We start from the raw sequence: 23,650 nt of genomic DNA, 5'->3' as shown, positions 1-23,650 counted from the left end.
AGCTTAGGGGCATCCCCGCCGCGGTGGCTGAGTGGCTTAGGCATTCCGATGCTGAGCACAAGGTCGCGGGTTCGATTCCTGGCCGCGGCGGCCGCTTTTGAGATGGAAGCGAAAAGCAAGAACACCCGTGTGTACGAGATTTCGGCGCACGATAAAGATCCCCAGGTGATCAAAATTAATCCGGAGCCCTTTACGACGGCGCGCCTCATCGCCTGCGTTGGATGGGCGTGTTAAACCCAAGAATCAATCAATCAATCAATAAATCAATCAATCAATCAATCAATCAATCAATCAATCAATCAATCAATCAATCAATCAATCAATCGATCAATCAATCAATCAATCAATCGATCAGCATGAGCGCATCATTGGCCGCTTTTTTGCCGAGTTTAGTTCCGTGGAAAAATAATAAATAGGTACTTGACGTGTTTTTATACTATTTTGTGCAAAACGATACACGAATGTTTTCTGTTCTCGCTCGCTGCAATCAGCCATAAAATATGAATAAAACTAAAGCGCAAGTTATCGGTAGACATCTCCGTATTTCCCACAGAGCACGTAACATAAGGAGCCATAACTGCAAAGGCGTAAAGTGTGTGGAGCCATCGCCATCTTTACTGAGCCTGCCATAGTTGTCAGTTTCTCCAGGCCCAGAGGTCTGGCAAGTTCGAATTTCTGTAATGAAGGGGTATGTTAACAATAGCTAAGCATAGCATGCAGCTACCGCATGCTAGCACGTTCTCCATTTTCAAGAACCTTTGTGCCCTGGGCTTGAAGGCAAGGAGTATTTGGCAGTTGAAGAAAAAAAACTCCCATGAAGTGGGTGATTGTGGGGTTTAATTTGGGTGATTGTGGGGGTTAACGCACCAACGCCAAATATGGGATGACGCACACCGTAATGGAGGGCTCCTGATTAATTTGACCATCTGGGGATCTCTAACGTGTGCCGAAATCTCCAACATACGGTCGTTTTCGCTCAGCCCTGAGGTAGATGGCACATCCAAGAAAGGCAGCCGGTGTGTCAATGCCCCGTTTTCCCGGCATTTATGGTTTCCGCCTGCTATACTTTTATGGAGCGTAATATCGTAAAAAGCATGCCGCTGCCTGTTACGTTTTTTTTTCGCGAGCTAGTGTACCCCTTCTAACACGACGAGAAGGACAGAGCAAAATCTTGTTCATCTCATTGTCTGGGGGAACGAACAGGTTGGAAATATATTTCACCACTCACCTTGCCTTTCTCTGCGACAGTCTCTACACATCGATGTGTAGTGGCGGATGCATTAGCGTGTTGCCGGTGAGTGCTACAAGGTAGGGCGCCGCCAATAGGCGCTTGATTAGGCGGGCAGAGCAGCAAACGCGAAATCGCCGAAGGTGCTGCTCTTTACGCCAACGTCACCGCTAGCGCCCGTGTGCGTGGCAGTACCTGCCTGGTCTCACGATCGATGGAACAATGAGTGGTCACAGAAGTGGCCTTTTTCCACTAGTAGATTGAAGCGCCTCGCAGCGCCTCGTCGGGCCTTTCTCTGCATGCAACTCGTTGCTCTCCTCCGCTGCGAGAAGGGGGACGATAAAGACGCCGCAACAGTACTCGCCCTGTGTTTTTTTTTTCTGCTGTTCGTATGAGACGTTTTGCACCGCCAATACGTTTCCCAATGCCAAAGAAAGGCTTGCACCCGGGCACTTTTCATGCTTTGCTCGATACCGCTCTTTGTATACGTTCGCGCTGTCGCAAGCGCGAGGATGCGGATATTAATGTTGATGATGCTCTTGGAGGGGGAGGGGAAGGTTCGAGGGGAGACTGTTTACTGGACGCCTTCGGTCATTGGCTTCTGGCTCTGGGTCAAAGAGGCAACAAAATTGCAGCGGGTTAAAAGTGGACACATGGCCGGCGTGTTCACATGGCGAGTTAGAAGTTGGACGCAAGTGGACACAGCTGGCGGCTGTGTAATCCTGCAGGAATGTAGTAAGCTGGGTTAGTTGGTACTGTTCCATGGCGGGTAACAGCGCAAACTGCAAGAAAACACGAAAAGGGAGAGACACAAACGAGCGCTGTGTAATCCTTTCTCAGCACACCCTTGGCATGATTCTCGCGAAGTATGTGCACAAAGGCTGGTTTTCATAAATGGTTTCGTTTATTTGCTTAGGGTGCCCTTTCAGTGCTTGCTGAACAACCCAATCACTCAATACTTCTCAATTTATAATTTGGTCTTTTTACTTCTTTTCTCCGGCTTATAGTGACTGTCGTCCTTTATCATTGTGGGTCTTACTTATTTGAGGTCAGCATCGCTCCATGTCGCTAAAGTGGTATTTACACTCTATTGATCTGCGTTCGCAATGATTATCACTTTCAAGGATATTTATGTACATTCTTCGAACGTTGCTATAAAATATCCCGATCTAAAGTTGCAAATAAAGCGGAAACACAAAAAATAGTGGACAATTCGTAGCCACATTAATCATCACATTGCAATCGGGATCTCCACCCACTCGAGTGCGGAGCAGTCCTACCGAAGAAAAGACACTAATACAAGACGATATTAAGTGCAATGCACTTCTTAAGCGACCCTGAACCTGCGTCCACCGGCGATGTCCGCGCACGTGGAGATGGCCGCGCGCAGCCTGGCCGCTGACATGGCACATACCCACATGGGGGATTGGCCAGGAATCTCCTCGTCTTCCTTGGTAACGGGGGGAGATGGGCGCGCGCTGCCTGGCCGCTGACATGGCACATACCCACGTGGGGGATTGGCCAAGAATCGGGCGTGAGAAGGGCTAATGCACCTCCTTAAAGGAGTACTGACACGAACTTTCAAAGCTGAGATCCGCTCTAGCAATCAAGTACAACGACAACACAAATAGGTGTCTGTGAATAAATGCATCTTTCTTTCTTTGTAGTTGTGTGTGTGTGTGTGTGATCTCTCTTTCGCAAACATTACCGAACGCGCAAATTCAACTCGTGCATTCGCACTTTCACATTCTTTCCCTCGGGGAAATGCGGGGAATTTTCTGTTTTGCTGACGTGGCGGAATCTAACTGGCAATCCAAGTTATTGATATCGTTACACGACGAATATTGTATTCCCCAACAAAATTAGAAGATGTAATTGCAATGTTGGCAGTAGTGTAGGACCATTCATTTCGTGGGAAAATATCAAACACTATGACCCGCCCCAAGAACTTTCACACTCGTGCAGTGCAATTAAATAAGGGGTGCGTGCATCTGAAACAAAGATTTGTCGCCTCTTCGCTAAATCACTAACCAAGCGTATACGTCGAAGTTCAAATTTGCAGTGTGAAGGCCTTTTGGCCTTAGCCAGGTAAGCCTAAGCGCGCTACGCTTTTTTTGTATGGATTGCCTAGCTTAAGGAATGAAACAGGCTAATATGGTGTGAGGTTACTACTTCCAGCTAAAGCTGATCGTTTTCTCTTAACTACAGAATTCTTTGTGTCTAGTCGTTCTGTGCTCCACCCCCGCTACGCTGACATAATATGCCTAAAAAATCAATAGGGAAGTTTGGACATGAAAAAAAGTGCGGTCGTATGTTGATGATTTGTCTTAACTGTTGCTGACATCCTCCATACTCTCCCTTCACTTTTACTAACAGGTTGGTTAAAAAATCTGACTACGTTGAGTTATGAGGCCAAACTCAACTTCTACGGCCGTTTCAGGTGTTTAATTACAGATTGGAGCCAGGGAAAATCGTTACTGTATCGTGATATTTGGGTATTCTTGTTTTCCCAATGTTACAAGTGTCTGAAAAGCGTTTTTGCATGTACGAATGAGCAGAGGCATTCGCACAGCACACAATACACACGAGGTTAACATGTGCAGAAGCTTTAAAAGCACATTTTTTTTACGGCTAGACACCCAGGCGAAAGTAAATGAGCCTATCTGCGCGTAGGGTAAAGCAAAGTGTAGGTTTTTAAACACGACGTTCTGGATGGGAAATAAGTGTAAATGAGGAATCTTTGTTTCACACTGCGTATTTCCTCACTCGCGACTAACGAGTGGTCATTATTTCACGCTACAACACTTCTACAGACGGAGCCTAAACATCCAGAAGGCGAGGAAACACTGGCGAACAAGGCAGCACAGCATGTAACGAATATTTAGAAAAGCGCGACCTCTTCGTTTAGTTTTCTGGCTTCTATCGCTCATGGGTCGAACCGCCCTGCGCATTCTCAGCATGCATTGCGTAGCATATTAGCCGCGCCCTCCTATCTCTTGCGTGATAAGTATTTTATCGCTCAGGTTGGCTTAACTAGCGCCGCCATTATGACATCACCGATCACGTAATCTGAAAATGACAAAACAGACACTTTTTTGCTGTCATCTCTGGCGCTTCCCCACTCGCTAGACTTTCCGTGCTGTCGGCCTGGGTATGGATGGATGGATCGATGGCTGGATGGAAAAATACTTATTAGAGAGCAAAAAAGGGAGGGGGAATAGGGACGGGGAGCAGGAAAAGAGAGTTCATTGGCGTAACCCGAGGTGTCGGGCTCTAGATGCGGTGACTACAGCCATTGTTCCCTCGATCCTGAAGGGATGATCCTGAAGGGACGAGCTGCTCAGGCCGCCTCCCATGTCTCTGTTGTAGTTGTGTGTGGCGCGCATGTGTCCCCAGGTCATATCCCATTGGGAAGCCCAAGAAGGCTGAAATAAAGTGGATAGTTTTTCGCACTACTGACAATTTCTATTCAATGTTGGGTCACTGTCTGCGAATCGAAGTGTCTATCGCGACTTCTGAATAAAATGGTTCGTCTGAATTTTCCACGTGCGGGAAGGCAAGCTCCAGTGAGGCCCAGGGAAACAATATCGCCGTAAGCGTATGGTGAAGAGCCGCCAGGCTGTGCCACTTTACGGAAACTTTAAGAATACTTTACAATATTTGACAGCTTTCTCAAGGTGACGGTATTGCGCATCCATGTTCGGGCCTCCGGGCGCCTTGTTTCTCCGCAGACCAGTGGTTGGGGGCATGCCGGCGGACACGGCTTCGGCGTCTCCCCTGCTCCTGTTGGGAAGCGGCTGACGCCTCAGAGAATGCTATACAGGCGGCGTTGGCTTCACTCGCATGGGAGTTTTGTAGCGTGAGCTGCACTGGCCGAGGTTGATCAGTTTCGCGTGGCTCCTAGAGAGCCGTGCCGCGCATGCGCGATGAGCAGTGACGTCTCCCGGCGCACAGCTGGCGCGCCGGATCCGCCGCCGCCGCGGCTGCATTGGATTCGAAGGAATTTCACTAGATTAAATTGGATTGGACTGGATTGGAATAAATTGGATTGAATTGGAATATATTGGATTGTATTGGATTAGAAAACGTTTTAGCCGCAGTAAGCATGATAATCAGCTAATCCGAGACAACCAGGAAACCTAAGAATAACCAGCCGAACCTTAGCTCGCGCTATCCTGGCATAGCCGAGCTATGCCACTGATAATTATTTAAAACACTATAGTCTTTATTTGGCTGCTTGAACGCAGAAATTTTTCTATCTGTATGTCTGTCTGTGACTCGATTCAGCCACCCGGCCAAAGTGAAATAAAATCTGCGCAACAGTCTTATATACTCACAGCCAACTCTAAACGTCTACGTAATGTGAAAGACTTCATACTTCTCAACATCGTTGAACAAGAACAAGTCATTACGCACATATAAGCCAGAAAATCAATACTTAAGTGATATTTCCAGTGTTCCTTTATTAAAAAAATTATAAATTCTTGTTTTTTACGCTATGAAATGAAATACTACAAGAACAGCAGGAAACCGTCACCGGCTGTAGCCACCGCTACCTCCTGGCGGCATTTAAGAAATCAAACGACAATGGCAACGAAAGGTTCCATTAGGGGGATCAACGATCCGCTTGGAGCGCTCATGCTGTAGGGCATCGTGGCTCTAGAAAAAATTATGGTAGGGTGCCTCAATTCACGTGCGTTTCTGTCATACGACATCGCTGCCATCGATACACCAGACTTGGAGTAGTAGAGCGCAGTAAATTTAAGTCGACTTGAGCAAACCTCTATCGTCTCAGGTTGGGAGGAACGAGAAGGGAAAGGAACAGCATGAGAGGTGAGCGGGAAAGAAAAGGAAGTCCTTTACTTGGTAGGGACGACAGGAGACTGTCGTCTTTCGGCGACATTTCCAACGAAAGGAGCAGATACGGGGCCATTTTTCTTGGCGGAAGCATAGCTAGTGCTCTCGCGAAAAAAAGTCACTTCATAGGATAGGGTAGGAATAACTTTATTATATGCCGGCAACCGAGGGTTTAACGCGCCGTGACGTTGGCCAAGCGTCGACCCGTAGTAATGCCATACTCTGCCATACCCCATTTCGGCGCATTTGTGGCGGGTCGTAAGGCCTGTGCTTTTCAAGCGCACCCCTGCCTGCTGGACGGCCCATAGTTGATGCGAAATTCTCCTGTGTTTCATCAAAGGGAAGTTTACCGAATCGATGAGACATAAGATATTCCGCTACTAGAATGGTCGGATGATATTTGCATCCGGAAAGTACGGGTAAATCTTTTGTTTTTTCTTTTTTTTTTCACTTTTAGGAGCATGCTCTATGATGGTATTCTGAAACTGATTCGTTGAGCGTCCACATCAGGGAGAAAAGAATGGTGGCGCTCAGCTCATTTGCAATTAAAAGTGACTGCTCAACATAATGGCGATTTCGGGAACTTAGTGAGCCTTTTTTACGTCATATGGCCCATTTATTATTGGTGCAGTAGGATTGCGATAATTCACACTCTAAGTTACCCCAGGATTTTGTAACAATTATCAGAGGTTCTCATACATGTTACACGGGGCAACTTATGCACTTGTGTTCTAAAAAGGAATTCACATATATCGAATATTACCACCTCCAGACACAATGTTGAAGTGCCATTCACACTTTAAAAAATCAGGAATGGTCACGCGTCCCATTTTCGTACATGGCGGGACTGCCCGCCTGTCGTCCGCTATTGTTTCTTTTATCTTTCTTCCTCAATCCCCACGCTGTTCCTGCCGCGCTCGTTTTCGCTTTGACAGGTGTATGCAGGTAATCGACTTTCTTTGTGACTGTTAGTGATGTAAAGATTGAAATGCGCAGCCTGAAGCGTCAAACGCGGACTATCTTTTCGCGTAACGACAAGCAAAAAGTAGAAATTAAGCGAACTTACCCAATGAAGCAGTTTGAATTAAGCGGCTTTAAAATACATTCAAACATATCGGGGCCAACGAAGCTTTTTAAAATGTATTTGATTTACCGAAAGTTCTAGTTATACGAAAGTTAAAATTCGTGCGCCTACTGCAGTTGATTACCCGAAGAGCACGCGTAAAGTAATACTTCAGTTCTGCTTGTTAAAGACGATAGCCTTTCTCGGGCTACTTAAACACAGAATTTGTGGTCGGTCAGCATGTCTGTTTGTCTGTCTGTATGTCTGTAACTCGATTCCGCCACCCGGACAAAGTGAAACTAATTCTGCGCTGTAGTCATATAAACCCACAGCCAAATCTAAACGTCTCCGTCTAAGTCCAGTACATTGATTGATTGATTGATTGATTGATTGATTGATTGATTGATTGATTGATTGATTGATTGATTGATTGATTGATTGATTGATTGATTGATTGATTGATTGATTGATTGATTGTAGGGTTTAACGCGCCGACACAACGCAGGGCGATGAGGCACGCCGTAGTAGAGGTGTCCGGACTAATTTTGCTACCCGGGAATCTTTAACGTGCGCCGAAATCTGGTACGCAGGGGCATTTTTCCTTTTCGCCTCCATCAGAAAAACGGCTGCCGTGGCCTCAAATCGAACCCGCGTCCTCATGCTCAGCAGCACAACGCCTGAGCCACTGAGCCACCACGGCGTGTCTAAGTTTAGTGACAATCTTCATACCTGTCAATATTTTTGAACAAGAACATTACGCAAATTTGAGGCTGAAAATCAATACATGAGTGATATTCGCCGTATTCCTTTATTATAAAAATTCATAGATGCTTGGTTTTTGCGATACCAAATGAAATACTACCTTAACTGCAGGAAATCGTGGCCTGCTGTTGCCCGGGCCACTTTAGCTCCTGGCGTAGATTAAAGAAATCAAACGGCAACCGTAACGAAAGGTTTCACTAAATAGGTCCTACGTTCCGCTTGGAATGCACGTTAAGCAGGGCAACGTGGCTTCATAAACATTGTAGTAGGGTGCCTTGAATCAAGCGCGGCTCCACCGTACGGCAGCATTGGCATCAAGGCAGCCGGCCTGGAACAGTAGAACGCGGTAAATTGAAATTGACTTGAGCAAACCTCTAGCGTGTTATCTTGAGAGGAACGAGACGGGAGAGGAACAGCATGAGATGTAAGCGGGAAAGAGAAGGGAGGCGTTTGCATGGCAGGGGCACCAGTCGACTATCGTGGTTCGTCGACTTTTGCAATGGAAAGAGCACAGGCGCGGTCATTTCCTTCTGTGTATTTTATTTTCCCTGTCACCCCCGGTTGTACGCTGACACTCAACCCTGCCGTTCTAAACGACCAAATATAGCCGCTAGCGCAACGGGCGGAGAATCGCTTGCTCTTCTCGGCCGACCCGTTTCCTTTTCTTGTTGCCTCTGTTTGCGAGTCATGCCGTTCAATTCTTTTCAGTGCTAGAAAGGCTGTATTTCACAAGGCTTGCCTCGGGTGTCCGGGAGACCGGATTTCCCCGAGAATCGCCCAGGGAACTGGCGGGATATCGCTCTTCCTGATAGTGAAGAGGACACTGTAGTAGGCGCAAGCTTTTCTGCCTGTGTACAAGGTTCTCTGCCTCTAAACTAGACGACAGCAGCGAGACCAGTGGACCGTGCACTTCTGACGTTAAAAGAGATGGGTTGTACTGTAAACGGTATCAAGTGTAAGCAATTTGTCGTGAAACGTGCTTTATTTGGTGAGATTATTTAGGTAAAGCTGTGAGAAAGCAAATGCTTCTACGAGCCTGATGCTTCTTTAGTTATTTGCAGTCACACTTCAACGCGGGTGCCAAGCTTCCGCCAAAGCGATCATGATTACATGGGAGCACGTATTTGTCGGTTCCCTTGCACCATTTTCTTCAATACCACCGATATGAGAAGTACGAAAAAAGGGCTCTCAAAAAGAGGTACTGAGTGGAGAAGACGAGATGCTCCAAAGGCCAGAGGCATGACAAGTCACAGGGCACAAATGAAACGGAGTTGGTTTCACTAGTTCACCGTGGAATCATGTACCAGGTGGCATCAAGGGTAGATCACGTGTTCATTTCGCAGGGCACGAAGATGCTGCGAACGCTGCCTTATGCCGTCTGCAACTACGCCTAATGAATGACAACTCTGTCTGCACGAAGTGACAATTCTACCGTTATGTCATGAACCACCGGCGCAGCTAGGAATTGGTTGAGGACTTAAGATCAGCAGTTTAAAAAGTTCGCGGAAAAACGAATGAAAGTTCCCAGTTACTTTTGCGAGCAGACCTGTTTGAGCTTTTCGTTCTCCTGTATAGCGATCCCCCCCCCCCAAAAAAAAAAAAACATACCACGAAAAAGGCCCCCTTAGGCGCCGGCTTGTATGGACAGGTCGCTATTTACAAAGCCCTTTGTGGTACCTCGCAACTGAGAACGGCTGCTGAATCAACATACACAACTACGTTTGCACAACCGAGAATAGAGCACATGTCAGATAGGATTTCTGATATTCACGCCTTTATTTTTTATGAGAAATGGGAAGCAAGAATCTTGGGCAATCATCGATTTTTTTTCACGGGGAGGTATGAAGCCAGGGTTAAATATTTATTTTTTAGATTTGCTAGAAAGGAAGGAGTGAGACAGCAGAATTGGTCATGGCCCGTAGAGATTGGTTCAGCCAAAACACAGTAAAAGCAGAAAAGATAGTTACCGCAGCTGAATTCGGCAGTCATCTGACTAGGAAAAACTGGCGTAGACCCTTACTCTCCTCTCGAAATATGGCCTGTACGCTTGTGGAAGATTGGCTGCATATAGATAGTCCAAGGATATGCCAGTTCGAAAATACACTGCAAACAATCCTTTAAGGTTTCAGCACAGTTACTTGCACACCTTGAATGTTCAGGGGGCTTGAGCTTTTAATAGTGAGTTAATTGCGTAACAAGAGTTTCAAGTATGCGGATGTTTTGAAAAGAACCGTAAACATGGTGCCGTACGACACATTCATGACGCATCCAGGGAATAAGAGCAGCATATTCCAATCAATCAATCAATCAATCAATCAATCAATCAATCAATCAATCAATCAATCAATCAATGGTTTATTTCAGGCATAGGTACATAACATTTGCAAACAGTAAGGCTAGTTGTGGGTCCAAATTCGGAAATGCAAAATATAAGTAGTCTCATCAGTGTAAAAACAATCAGTGTACAAATATACTGTTAGAATTTCGTAACTACCAATACAACGTCATACATAACACGTGATGACTATTATAAAAAGAAGGAAAAAAGAAACAAAGAGAACACGTTTGCCGAAATAGTCAGTTTTAACGAGTCTACTTCAAATGTATTTCAAAACCTATATTTCATCAGAGACAAATGAGTGAGACAAGCCTAAACCTAAACAAAGCATAAATGCTTATTCTTCGATTTTGGTTTGGAAACAAGTTTATCAGAACAGGGAATGCAATGACTAAGTTAACTTCGCGCATTAAGGGTGCATGCGCTATCGCCTTCAGCATGATTACCAAGAAACCTAAGTAGCAGAGCGACTCTTCACAGTGTATTTTGATGCGGTGCTACCCAAACACGCACACGGACGGTAAATTGAGCGGGCGAAACTTGGGCTAGGGAAATTAGTGACGCGTGTACGCACGACCATAAGTTTGGCTGGAGTCATGCAGAGTGTTAATTGTTAAATCGTGGGTAAAATACCCGTTACAAAGAACGGAGGTACTGACGGCGCGAGCGGTAATAATCAGAAACTAGTGCTGAAGCTTAACGTGCCAGCAATTTGATCAGATTTCGCTTTAGCCGCTACGCCACCACGGAGAGCATATCAGCCGCAGAAAATTTAGCTAATGGGTACTTACTGAAGTACATGTGTGCACGAAAAACGTTTTGAGGTGAGGACGGGAAAACATAACATTCCATATTGAAATATAAGATTTACACCTGAGCTACCTAGAATTTTATGTACCGTAAAACCGGAGATTCATTGCATTAATCAAACAAAAATTTTGTCGGAGAATTTTTGTTTGGTCTTTGTGTGTGCCAGTGGGTGACCGAGAAGATTCGATATCCGAGCAGATAGAACCGTCGCTCTTATAATTACATTTTACTTTCGCATGAGGTGCCGGATTGAGTTAAACACAGAAGCCGCAGCTGAAGATGGCACTCTATGAAACAATTTTTTTATTTATTTACGCGACACGAACAAGCTGAAGCGGAACTGCTACCAACAATTATTGTATCTTAATGCGGCCTACACCTTTGCCCATAGTCTTGTTAGGAAAAACAAGGAACACGAATGGGCTACGTCAATAAATGTAATGGTATATTTTAGCCACCTCGCTGAAGCGCACCCTCTGCCTGCCATTTTCAAAAGAGTCTTGTTGAGTGTCAGGGACAGCCACGGAACCCCACCATGTTCTTTTTATTATGATTTAAATAGTAATTTCGCTTATATCTTATGCCTGCTTATAGCTAAAGCGTTCTGCAGAGTTTTTTCTCAAGTGCAGCGAAAAGTTGCGTAACTTTTGTTTGGTAAGTTACGGTTCAAAAACCCGCTGACACTGACATCTGTTCCCAGTTTTTGTCACAAAAGTTTAGAGCGGCATGCTAGCTTCGTAATCGTAAATTCGAAGCTGAGTGCGTGCAAAGCTTACGTTATAACCGGCACATGCAATAAATAATGTGCTAACATATGTTCTGGTAATAATACACAGTCTGCCAATACCACAGTTCTGAATATTTTTAATTGGAATAGCCATATAAAAATTCTACATAATTTACAAGACTAAGACTTTTTTTTTATATTTTTCTTCTTTTGTACACGCAATAGTAATAATTTTATAATTTACTGTTGATAAGATCAGCTTCATTACGCCCGCAGCGGAATAGGTTTCGAAAACAATACTCAGCCTAGTGAACAAAATACAATATAGCAAAAACTGTCAAACAGTACACATAAAATATGCGCTGCTTTAAAGCGCAAAGTATGAAAAAATGAAATAGTTCTCCTAGGGCAGATATTGCACTGACAACGGACATCGACGCGGGTATGCGTGGCAGGCACATGGTAGCAGAAGCGTTGCGCTTATTTATGTATCGCTGTGTACGAAAATATTGGGACGTTTGTCGTCAGGAATGTCGGCGCTGTTCACGTTGACAATGAATTCAATGCGGTAATGTATTTTATATTTGAGAATCCTGAGAAAAAATAAATAAACAAAGTGTCACCAGAAGAATTGGAGAGAGAAACAGGTTTAGTGTAGTCCGTACGACCCGTCAATGAGAGGATGGCTTCGCACACTTATTTCTACCTAATTTTGAACCACCAAAGTAGAGAAAAAACACAAACCTCCAAACGGTCACTCGAATACTCTAGCTTGTAGTTTCGATGCACGGTTGACTGCTGGAAGCATGTACAGTATCACGCCTGGAATATGTGTACTAGAGGTAACTTCAGCACAATGCTCTGTATTCGTTGAAGCTTGTAACATTGGTTCATTCGATGGGGACTACAACCCCCGCGGCAGTACTCAAACTTCCGTCATCTAAGGCTGTTGTATGCAAGATGATTTACATTGTGAAGGGGTGCGTAAAAGTTTTCGACACAAAAACGGCGGTTGCCTATACACGCGCGAGCAGTCATTACCAGTATGAACGCCCCATCTCAAGTCAAAGATATTAAGCAGTTTCAGTTTTACTTTGTTTCCTCAAGATTTCCTCAAGATTTTAGTGAACTACCAAGGAGAGTTTTCTAGAGTAGCAGTAAGGCCTGTTGTTTTGCTTGCGTTAACTTTTGGTCCCCACGCACCCGACCAGAAAAGATGTCACACGGGTATGCATTTAAAAAATTTGCAACATTTTCCTTGAGAGTAGTATATATTACACCGATTCTAGCAAGAACTCTAACCGTTATTCCAGATTCTACACAGCAATATTTATGATTTACATAAGTAACAAGAAGTTTCGGCCAAAGGGCATATCCATGTGGCGCTCCTAGAAGGCACCCACAGGGAACGACTGAGGGTGGTTCATTTTGGCAAGCCGGACACATTATAAAGGGTATACTACAAGCAATGATTTCAATTAGGCATTGACGCCTGTAACTTGAAGCATCCTGAATAATTTTTGCGGTAATCTCTACTAACGGGTTTCGCAAAATCAAAAAATATTGCACCGGCCTGAACGCCGGAGTTCACACCCTACGCAAAGTCGTAGGTGATTTCAAGCAGTTGTGTTGTGCAGGACAGTCGAAGTCAGAAGCCGTGTTGTATAGAAAAAAATAAGCAATCATGTTCTAACTGAATCGCAGCAGATTCAATAACCAACATTAACGGTCTCTTTTCCTCCGCAAATTGGGTGCATGCGAATTTCGATCCTAGAGAAAATAAAAAAGAACTCAGATTACGAATCCGAAAACGAATATTCAGCTTCTGCTCGACGAAATGCCGTTTCAGCTCGATGAGGACACACACGTTCACGCTCGCGCTGAAGGTTGAGTTTTTCATGGTTACCCGCTCCCCGGCGGAGCGAACCAAGCCTGGCCTAACCATGCCGCAGCCGAAGGTGAACTCCCGAGTGCACTTGAGATTTCCTGTGAATCACAACGCCAACTAAAAAAGTCAACAGCGCGCAAGAAAACACAGAAAGGGAAGAATCTAAAGGAGCAGGGCTTTGCGCTACCACACCACGACTAACGGCGCAATTCAGCCAGAAATTTGCCATCTTTTTCTAAAGAAAGTTGAAGGAACGTGACAGCTGAAAATGCGTCAAACCTACGCTGGAACGTAGTCCAATCGATCGCCAAACCTGCAAAGACACAAATCACAAACGAAGAACGAACCGAGGCGGCGATTTTTCGTGCACTCAGTAAATGCACCTACGAACGATCTGTATGCATAGCGATACGTGTTTATGAAAACAAGTTATACGGCATTCTATTCCTTCTTTATTATCTGCGCGCGTATTGAAATATCTAGACCATACCTTCGTCGTGATTTTCTATAGCCGTTTTGGCACAACGGATGCCCGGTTTCACGCACACGTCGTGTGTCCAGAGATCTTATCAGAGGCTTTTTTTTTGTGGACAAAACTGGTCAATCAGGTAATGCATTAGATTTTTTACAGAATGTCATCGGTCTCCCTAAGAAAGCTTTGGCTTAATTGCAGGCATAGCTAGAATATGCTCGAATAACGGTGAGCATGAACTTGACAGAAATACGGGCCTATAATAATGCGTACAATTCTTTGCCTACTACCTCTACAGCCAGGAATATGTATCACCAGGCATTTGCACAAAAAATGATAACTGGTGGAATTCAGCCGTTTAATATATATTATGGCGTAAAGGAGGATATTGCCTTGAACAAATTTTCGAAAAATGAAAATGTATAAACATCGAAAAAGGAAACAGTGTACAGAAGTGATCCGAAGAAATCAAGGAGATGCATCCCACAATCTCTACAAATCCAAGGCTAAAAAAAAAAATCCCGGAAAACAACGCTGGTGAAAGGCGTAAAAAATGCAAAAAGGAGCGAGCTGTGTAACGGCCTGCATTTCCACAAAACTGCATAATTGGCGGAAGAGACACATTTATACATTATAGTAGAGTAAGTGAAAAGATAACTTGTTGAAAGAAATTCAATAAACAAATAGCTACAAAAAGAAAATCATTGTTTTACAGAAACGACTTGAGCAAATTCAAAATATGTATCCTATACATTTCCTCCTCCAAACCAAGACTAAAATAGCTAAGCCCGCATATAACTGTTACCATTATCGTTATCATCATAGTCACCACCAACAAAAACAACACCCTATTTACGACCACTGCAGGTCGAAGGCCTCACCATTGACTTCCACTCTCTTCTGTCCCACTCTGCCCGAGTCCCTTCTTTGCCTCCAAATTTTCAGATTTCTTCTCTGCATCTAGTAATGGCCTTTCGCTTAGCCTAGTCCCATCTTTACGTGTACATTCTGTTGCCCTCGTGTTGCACCTGTTGTCAGCTCGTCGGACTACATTGTCAGCCACAGTTCATTTCTTTTTTCTTAATTCGAACTGTGATATTTTGTACTCGAGTTGCCTTTCTAATCTAGGTAGTTATTTTCCTGTCCGTAAGCGTTGCTCTTATCTTTATTCTCTCTATGGCACGTTGGGCGGATTTAAGTTTGCTTTCGTGTTGTTTATGATTGAGCCAAGTTTCCACTCCGTATGTCATCATTGGCAAGATGCATTGATCGAATGCCTTTGTTTTTAGGAATAAAGGTAGCTTACTTTTTATTATTTGCACGTGCTTGCCGAGTGCACCCGAACCCAATCCTATCCTGCGGCGGATAATTTCTCTCGTAGTTGGGGTCAGCAGTGATCATATGCCCAGGGTAGTTCTATTCTCCTACTTGTGGCAGTGTTTCGCTGCTATGCTGTTTTCCTTTGCAGCATACGATAAGACTGTTATATTCGTAAAAAATAGCAACAATGAACGAACCGTGTGCAACGCCCTGAAATTCTACAAAAATGCATAACTTTAATAAGTAAAACATTTCAAGGTTTTAATTGAGGACGTAAAAAATTGGTCCAGCGGAATTAAAAAAATACCCGCAAAAATAAACAGGCTACAAGAACGAACTAACGAAAATACGCGACTCACACCTCTCCCAGAAAAAAAAGAAGACTTACAAAAAAATTCCTGAAAAGAAGCATAAGTACAAAAATCGGGCATACGTGCCAACGCTGGAACACACAATGTACTAGCGGAAATATACATAATTAACAAATTTGCGCACTCAATCGCCGTAATGATCTAAATTATTATCATAAGCTAATTAATTAAAACAAAACAGAACGTTGAAGTAATATTATTACCCACCGTATTTGGCTACTCCTAGCACATCTGCCTGTAAAGAACTCACAATTTAGAGAAGGGGCATAAGAGCGCTACACATTAGTAGACATTTGTGTGAATTTCTGTAGATTTTTATGAATGTGTCACCGTTTGCCGACTTCGTGAATTAATGTAAAGGTTTTGTGAATTGGGGTAAGTCTAGCGCAATGGCAGTCGCCAGGTTAATGGACCGTTCTGAACAAGGCTGTGAATGTAGCGTGTAAAAATGGAGTCAACTACAAGGCATTCGGTCTTAGGGAAAATCTGAGATATTACCCGAGCATCCAGATTAGTTCATGTTGATTTGAACCGGAAATTAGGAACACTTTTGGGGGGATCATGATATAAGGTATTGATTAAGAGCATGTATGTACTGCTTCAGATGGCCATGATTTGGCCATGCATGCGGCCTGAAAGGATGCACAGAATAAATTTGCTATGTGCTCGCATTCAAAAACACTGCCCTTGACCACAATTCGCCAGACGTTATTTACAGGTTTTGAGAACTGCCACCAAGCCTCGCGCGAATGAGGCGCCATTAGATTTGTTAGTGTGGTTAAAATACTCCCCGGAGGTTCTAGTTTCCTCCTTAAAAGGAAGAAAACGTTATGCGATAGGCGGCAAGCTTTTTTTAATTCTTGTGCATGAGTGGCAGTTTCTGCTTAATGTGAATAATGATTTGAAGATCAATTTCTGCTGAACGAGAGGACCGAGCAACCCTTTGACGGTACATGGTTACAGGAAATGAAGAGCCACAGCACCCACACGTAATTCAATAAAGTTTTATCCCTCTCTCTCCGAGTATTCTACGATGTTCTGCCTTTTATTCATTTCAGTTCGGCGGGGATAAAAACCGCTTCTTTTAAACATTTCTATGTATCCTTTGAACCACAATATCATCATTAGTTTCTTACAAGTTTTCGACTCAATTATTAATCTTTATGTCCTCCGGTCTTTGATCACTGACCGCTATATGCGGGTTACTACTTCTTTTTTCAGCAAACAGGAATCCGCTACTCAATCCTGGCGGCAATATTCTGTGTTCCGATATACCGTTTTTTGTACTATCTTCACGCTCTGAATTGTGCGACACAAAACCAAGGTCGAGTAAAGCGCTTAAATGCAGTTGAATACTTGTTGGCTCTTGTACCAGCTGAGATTACGAACAATTAAACATCATACTGAAAATAATTCACACCTAGATTTTCATTTGTCGGTCATTGATAGCAACCTCCAATAAATGACAGTAAGATTCAAGTCGCCAGTTAGGGGAAGTATAGTTTGGTGGTTCACATAGTTGTCAAAAAAGTCCTATAGCTGCTGAATGTAATCGCCTGGAGCGGTTCCGTTACTGGAAATGCCGCCCATTAGCACTGAGAAACAAAAAGGCTTTCGGCCCAATTTATTTGGGGGGTTTTCAATGCTTTATGTGTTATAAATCTATTCTTTTTTTGCAGCAATCGCTACGCCGTCACCCTAACTATTGCGGTTTGACCGAATAAGACACTAATTCGAGGGAACTATTTCTGATTCACGTGTAGCGGAATGGGGCAAAGTTTCGGTGACTTTTCGTGAGGACGGCATATCAGCAATACTTCTTCAAGTATATCGGCCTTCCGTAGAATGGTTCCAACATTCCAAAAGAATTGTCATGGCTAACATAACACAACAGTGATGCAAGTCGCCCATGTTATTCACTAGTTATGCAAGGCTGATCTCGGTCTCGCTATGATTTTCTCGTGGGTTTTCGCGTCCTTTGCAAATAATCCCAGACGTATATTTCTCCGTTTACAATCAGCTCGTCTGAAATAAGCTGGGCTTATCACCGTCGTGGCGACCGTCTCTTGACGTACGCCACAGTTTCTTTTCGCGTACGTCAGACACTTTACAAGGAGACCTGAGATATGGATAAATTGGTGACTTTTCACTCCGGGTAGTTCTGAAGAATGGACATCTCGGCTAATTTTGAAAATTTGAGAGTTATTGGCCGTTCACGACTTTTCGATCTTTGGCCAATCTAGTGAATGCGTTTGACAAATGTAGCTTCTACCCATAGTTTAGTCGTGTATAGTTTTTTTTTTATTTCTTCTCTGGTTCTGCAATTTTTTAAGCAGAACTGTTATAGGCTAGTTTCTGATTAAAACTGCGTGCGACGACAGGAACTCGCATCAAGAAATGTGATGGCAAAGCCAACTTTCCTGTGTAGCACTGAATCTAATTCACGTATCTTGAAAAAAAAATGTATATCAATACCTTCCCGTTGTGCGACCCTGTCAGCACGCCGAGTGTTTTTCTACCTTGTCATAACCAATTATCTCTGAATTGTGAGCTGTACAAAATTATCGTCTGCTTTCAATGCAATGCTATTTAAGAAAGGAGTACGGTTACATAAAAAAGCCGTAATACTTGTTTTATGACATTATCTCAACACGAAGTACGGGACGCGAAGACGAGTCTAACATAACGCCGTTTCATCCACGTGTTATTATAAGATAGCAGAAGATGTAAACATTAGAAAATTATCGTCAGGTCTCGGTACGTGTACATCTGAGCAGGGAGTGCGCATACAGAAAACGGCTGCAACTCATGTTTTATCGAGACTATAGGAAAACAAACTGTGTGAAAATAGCCGCTAAAACAACCTTACCATTGCGAGGCGTTTTTTTTACTTGTCGGTATTACTTCACAGTGAAGTAATAAACTTTACGGGATTCGGGCCTGCTCTCAGCACTTCGCCTTCTTCCGAAAGAAAAGTGAAAAGCCAATGTTTGCCCGCAAGAATAAAACTTTATTCTGCCAAGTTTCATTCAGAAAGTTAGCTTGTAATTGTGGTCAGTCGCAAATGGTAAACAAACATGATTTGCTTGGAGCACTTCCAGACAGCGCACCGGAGAATGGAGCCACATCCAGCTCCGCATGTCATTCAGCTTCATAGGGTAAATTTGCACGTAAACTTTTATTAATTTTCCTCCACGAGCTGTATAATAGTACGCTGTTTCTGGGGGATCTGTGTTCATGAAAAAAAGTTTAAATTCAAATGCATAACTTTTTGTGGCCGTTTCTCACATTTGAACAGCTTTTCTCGCTCGTAATTGAACTTGCCGAGAAAGTTCTCGATGGTGGACAAATGACACTGTGTACGTAATTTGAGCTCTGAAGGAAAGAACTCAACATCAATATACCAAGGACCAACGCTGGACATCAACTGATTTTTACGAGACACACATTACAGTGTACAACTGTGCATGTGCATAGAAATAAATCTAGCAGTTTCCTTCAACGCAAAAGCTGTCGAAAGTGCAGGGTAGTGATTCGCCAAAGATGCTCTGGCGCGTCTCTAAAGTATGAAATGAAAAAAATAAAATGGGCATTTAAACGTCTCCTTCAAAAAAACGGGGCCGGAATAACAAGGCCGGCAAAGAGTGTGAAAAACAAGAATAAAAATAGCGTAATCCCACCAACCGCGTAACGGCCAGCGTTTGAACAACATGCTTATATTGAGGGTGTAACACATTTATTATACAATGATGTAATAAAAATGACTGGTCGAAATACATTCTGAAACATCAAAAAATTCAAAAAATTGAATTTTTAGAAAAATTAGCTCACGAAATCAAAAATATGCTGCCTAAACAACTGCAAACAACGAAGACTTCCATGAAAAAGCACGAAAATAAATGTTGGAAACCCAAATAAAAATATCCCAAACAGACCAATTATGCACTACGGCCTTTCACTTCAAAACAATACGCCGTCTCTATAAGCGGTCGTGGAATAGAATTGCTGTAATAGCATTTATGACATCATGGGCAAGATGAGGGAAATGAAAACTTTATAACAAAAAAACAACCCAACGTATTTGGCCCCTCATCTGGAATTCTGGCTGCAAAAATCACAATAAAGACAATAAAAAAGTAAAAAAAACTGATTGTCTTATCGAACGTCCTGATTATACTGATGATAGATGAAGTTAACCGTTTATAGATGACAGATGACAGATTAGTTAACCAGTCAGTGTCTCGTCAGGCTATTACGACCGTCACGTAGATTTTAAAGACGATAGTCTTTCTTGGGCTACTTAAACCCAGAAATTTTGGTCTGTCTGTATGTCTGTATGTCTGTCTGTCCGTCTGTCTGTCTGTGACTCGATTCAGTAACCGGCCAAAGCAAAAGAATGCCTGCGCAATAGTCTTATATAGTCACAGCTAAATCTACCCGTCTTGGTCCGCTGTAATGTTCATACTTGTCAACATTGTTGAAGAAGAACAAGACATTAGGCAATTATGAGTCAACAAATCAATACAGAAGTGATATTTGCAGTGTTCCTTTATAAAAATTCAAACATGCTTGACTTTTGCGAAATTAAATACTTCATCAACTGCAGAAAAAGAATTCACTCCGCCGTCGCCTGCTGTCGCCCGCGCCACCGTGTGCAGCTTTTCCGCTCATGGCAGTCCTTTTAACAGTGATTACTCTGCACTTTTTTAGCGAAATGAAAAGTTCTTTTGCACAGCTAATATGTGGGGTGAATACTTGCTTCATGCACAGTTTCAAGTCGCGCACGTTGCGCGACTGGGTTCCTGAGCCATGGGAACTATCCTATAGAAATGCATGGGGAGTTAGATTTGACAGCGAATTACACAAAAAAATATTCAGAAACCTGACATATTCTATTAGCGTTTTAATCTTCACGTTGACTTCTAGCTTTATGCCAAATATCATTCTCCTAAAGTAGTTTTTCTAGGTTCCCGAGAGGTTGTAATTTTGAGCGAGAAAGCTGGGTATGTCTAGCTTCTGGCGCCATTTTAAGAAATCAACCGCTAACAGTTATGCAAGGTTCCACTAGATAGTTTCCACGTACTGCTTGCAACGCACGTGGAGTAGGGAAACGCGGTTCTATAAACGTTGAAGTAGGGTGCCTCGATTAATGCGCGTCTTCGCCGTACGGCAGCATTCGCATCGAGACACCCGGTTTGGTGCAGTGGAACGCGCAAAATTTAAAATGATTTAAGCAAACATTTGGCGTCTTTACCTTGGGAGGAGCGCGACGCAAGAGGAACAACATGAGAGGTGAGCGGTAAAGCGAAGGGAGGCATTTACTTCGCAAAAGCCGATTAAGACTATCGTCTTTTGACGTCATTTGCAACGAAAGGAGCAGATACGCGGCCAATTTTTTTAAATATTTGTGGCCAACAACCAGAGCGAGAACCGCGGCCTTTGGGCAGCGAGTATTGCTTTCTTTGACCTGACCACATCAACGTTAAGGTGGAATTACAAACTCATCACTATTTTCTCAGTATTCAGCCTATTATGTGACTGTTTGCATTGGGTAGAGCGAGATATAATACCTTGTAATTATTTATCACTATCTGGTGAAAAAATCCTCCGTCACATGCCCCCGCGCGAGGGACACAAGTAAATGCAGAGCATTGGGGTCGTTTACGTGGCGTAGGGTTGGTGGTGGTGGTGGTGGTAGTTGTTGGGTTTGAGAGAGAGAGAGAGAGGAGAGAGACGTAAGTGGGTAACGTCAACTTGTTATTTATTGCCATCACTTGCACCCCCCCCCCCCCCCATCGGTGGGATCTTTATTGTTTCTCTTCTTTTATCTCTCGAGGGGGGGGGGGGGGGGGCGGGGGGCTGGGGATGGAGGGGTGTTCAGTCGGTTGTCGACGTGGGGAATGCCTCTGGATTTACTCTGGTCCCTCTCTGCGGGGCCTCTGGGGAGGAGTGGTCGTTGATATGGCGAGTGTCGATTTAGCGCACGACGAGCACGACCGCTTTGTGGTCGGACGCTTGCGTTCGGCGTCGGCAGCGCGCCGCCTCGCCGCCTTGTCTTCTGCCGACGTCGACGAAGACGATGGTACGATGTCTTGTACTGGTTCCGCGACGCTGATGTTGGATTGCGTCGCGGTACTAGTTGAAGGTCTTGCATTCCATCGCTTATCAACTGCGACCGCCGACGAACCCAAGAGAAGAGAGCGCAGGAGTTGACTGTAGTGGAGCCCGCGCCAACCGGCTTTATAGGGGGTGGTTGTATTGCGGTAACGTTTAGTGTTTGGGGAGTTGGTGCTATCACGTGTACACCACGCAGCTATCAAGCCGCTAGCACGCCGCGTATAAGGCGTTTTACGCAAAGGGCCAACCTAGTCTACTAGGTTTTACAATGTATCATGTTTCTTCTGTAATTTGTGCCATATTTTTTCTCCTTCATCAAACAACCAAGCAGACTGCGTTGCCGCTTTATACATCTTGAAACTCCTCCTGCTGATTTGGTACGCTGGTGTTTCGGGTAAATATTGTAGGTTTCGCAGTCCCTTTGATCGGGGGCAATGTCTTGTGGGGAAGGGTGGATCGAAGCAAGGATAGTGATTATTTTACGATGTTTAGTTGCGTGTTTCAGTGTCCTTGTATTTTTTATAAAGCGAACCTGTATGTGACCCACCGCAGTGGCTCAGTGGCTAAGGCGTTGCGCTGCAGAGCACGAGGACGAAGGTTCGATTACCGGCAGCGGCGGCCACTTTTCTGATGGAGGCGAAAAGCAAAAATGCCCGTGTGTCCGAAATCTCGGCGCACAATAAAGACTCCCGGTGGGTGGCCAAAACTAATCCGGAGCCCTCTACTACGGCGCGCTTCATCGCCTGCGTTGCGTGAGCGCTTTAAATACTGCAATCGAATCAATCAGCCTGTATGTGGGTGTTGCTCTGTGCAGATTCGTGCATGTGTAGAAATCAGGTGGCAAAGCAAACTTTAAGTATCGGCAATGCGATACTGAAAACGGCTGTACTGCTTGTTTTATCTAAACTCACCGAAACAATTCCATGACGATTAGCTGTTAAGAAGATGTTACCATTATGCCACCTTTTTGCTTTTTTACAAACAGCTCTTAGTGAAGTGATAAACACTACAGAATTCTCGTCCGCGTTCAGTTCATGTCCATCCACGGACACAACAGTGCCTTAAAAAAAACGCTCAAACTCTTGCTATGGAAACCTTGCGAACAACAACTGTATAAAAATTGTCCCCCAAATCGACTGCACTGTTACGCAGAGTGTTATGCTGTATATAATTGTAATAGTGACTAGTTTTTGTTCTCAAGAAGTAATTTTTTGTTCCTTTGTTAGGAATTTTGTGTTACGGATGTGTCATGTTCTAAGCAGCTTCGCTGGTAATCGACTTTGAGGAATTGGAATGGCTCATTATTTTGCCAAGTGCTATATCAAGGGGAATGAGGGGCTCGATGGCGCTGCATTAAAGTTCTTTTCTAGCCTGATAGAGGGCATAGTTCTGAGCGCCCAAATGCCTTTGTTGTTTCGTGTTCCGTGCGGTTGTAAAATACAAAACCAATATTTCCCTAATCCAAGACACTTACGCGCAATATTCAAAACTTCCGGGGGTGTGATGTGGTTTTTTTAGCACCCAAGCAGCCTCCTAACTTTTGCCGGGACGTTTCGCAAAAAAACTCGTGAATCTTGCGTTAATTCGCGCAGTGGTTCAACCAGAACAAAGCTGCGGGATTTTGTTCTGCATGAGCACTGAAGGACACATCAGCCCGCATTTATTCAAGTGCGAAATTATATATTTAAATGTTCCAT

Source organism: Haemaphysalis longicornis, unplaced genomic scaffold (assembly GCF_048455015.1).
Source record: "Haemaphysalis longicornis isolate Haplotype H1 unplaced genomic scaffold, Haemaphysalis longicornis Haplotype H1 scaffold_2, whole genome shotgun sequence".
Lineage (NCBI taxonomy): Eukaryota > Metazoa > Arthropoda > Arachnida > Ixodida > Ixodidae > Haemaphysalis > Haemaphysalis longicornis.
This window is presented reverse-complemented; position numbering follows the sequence as displayed.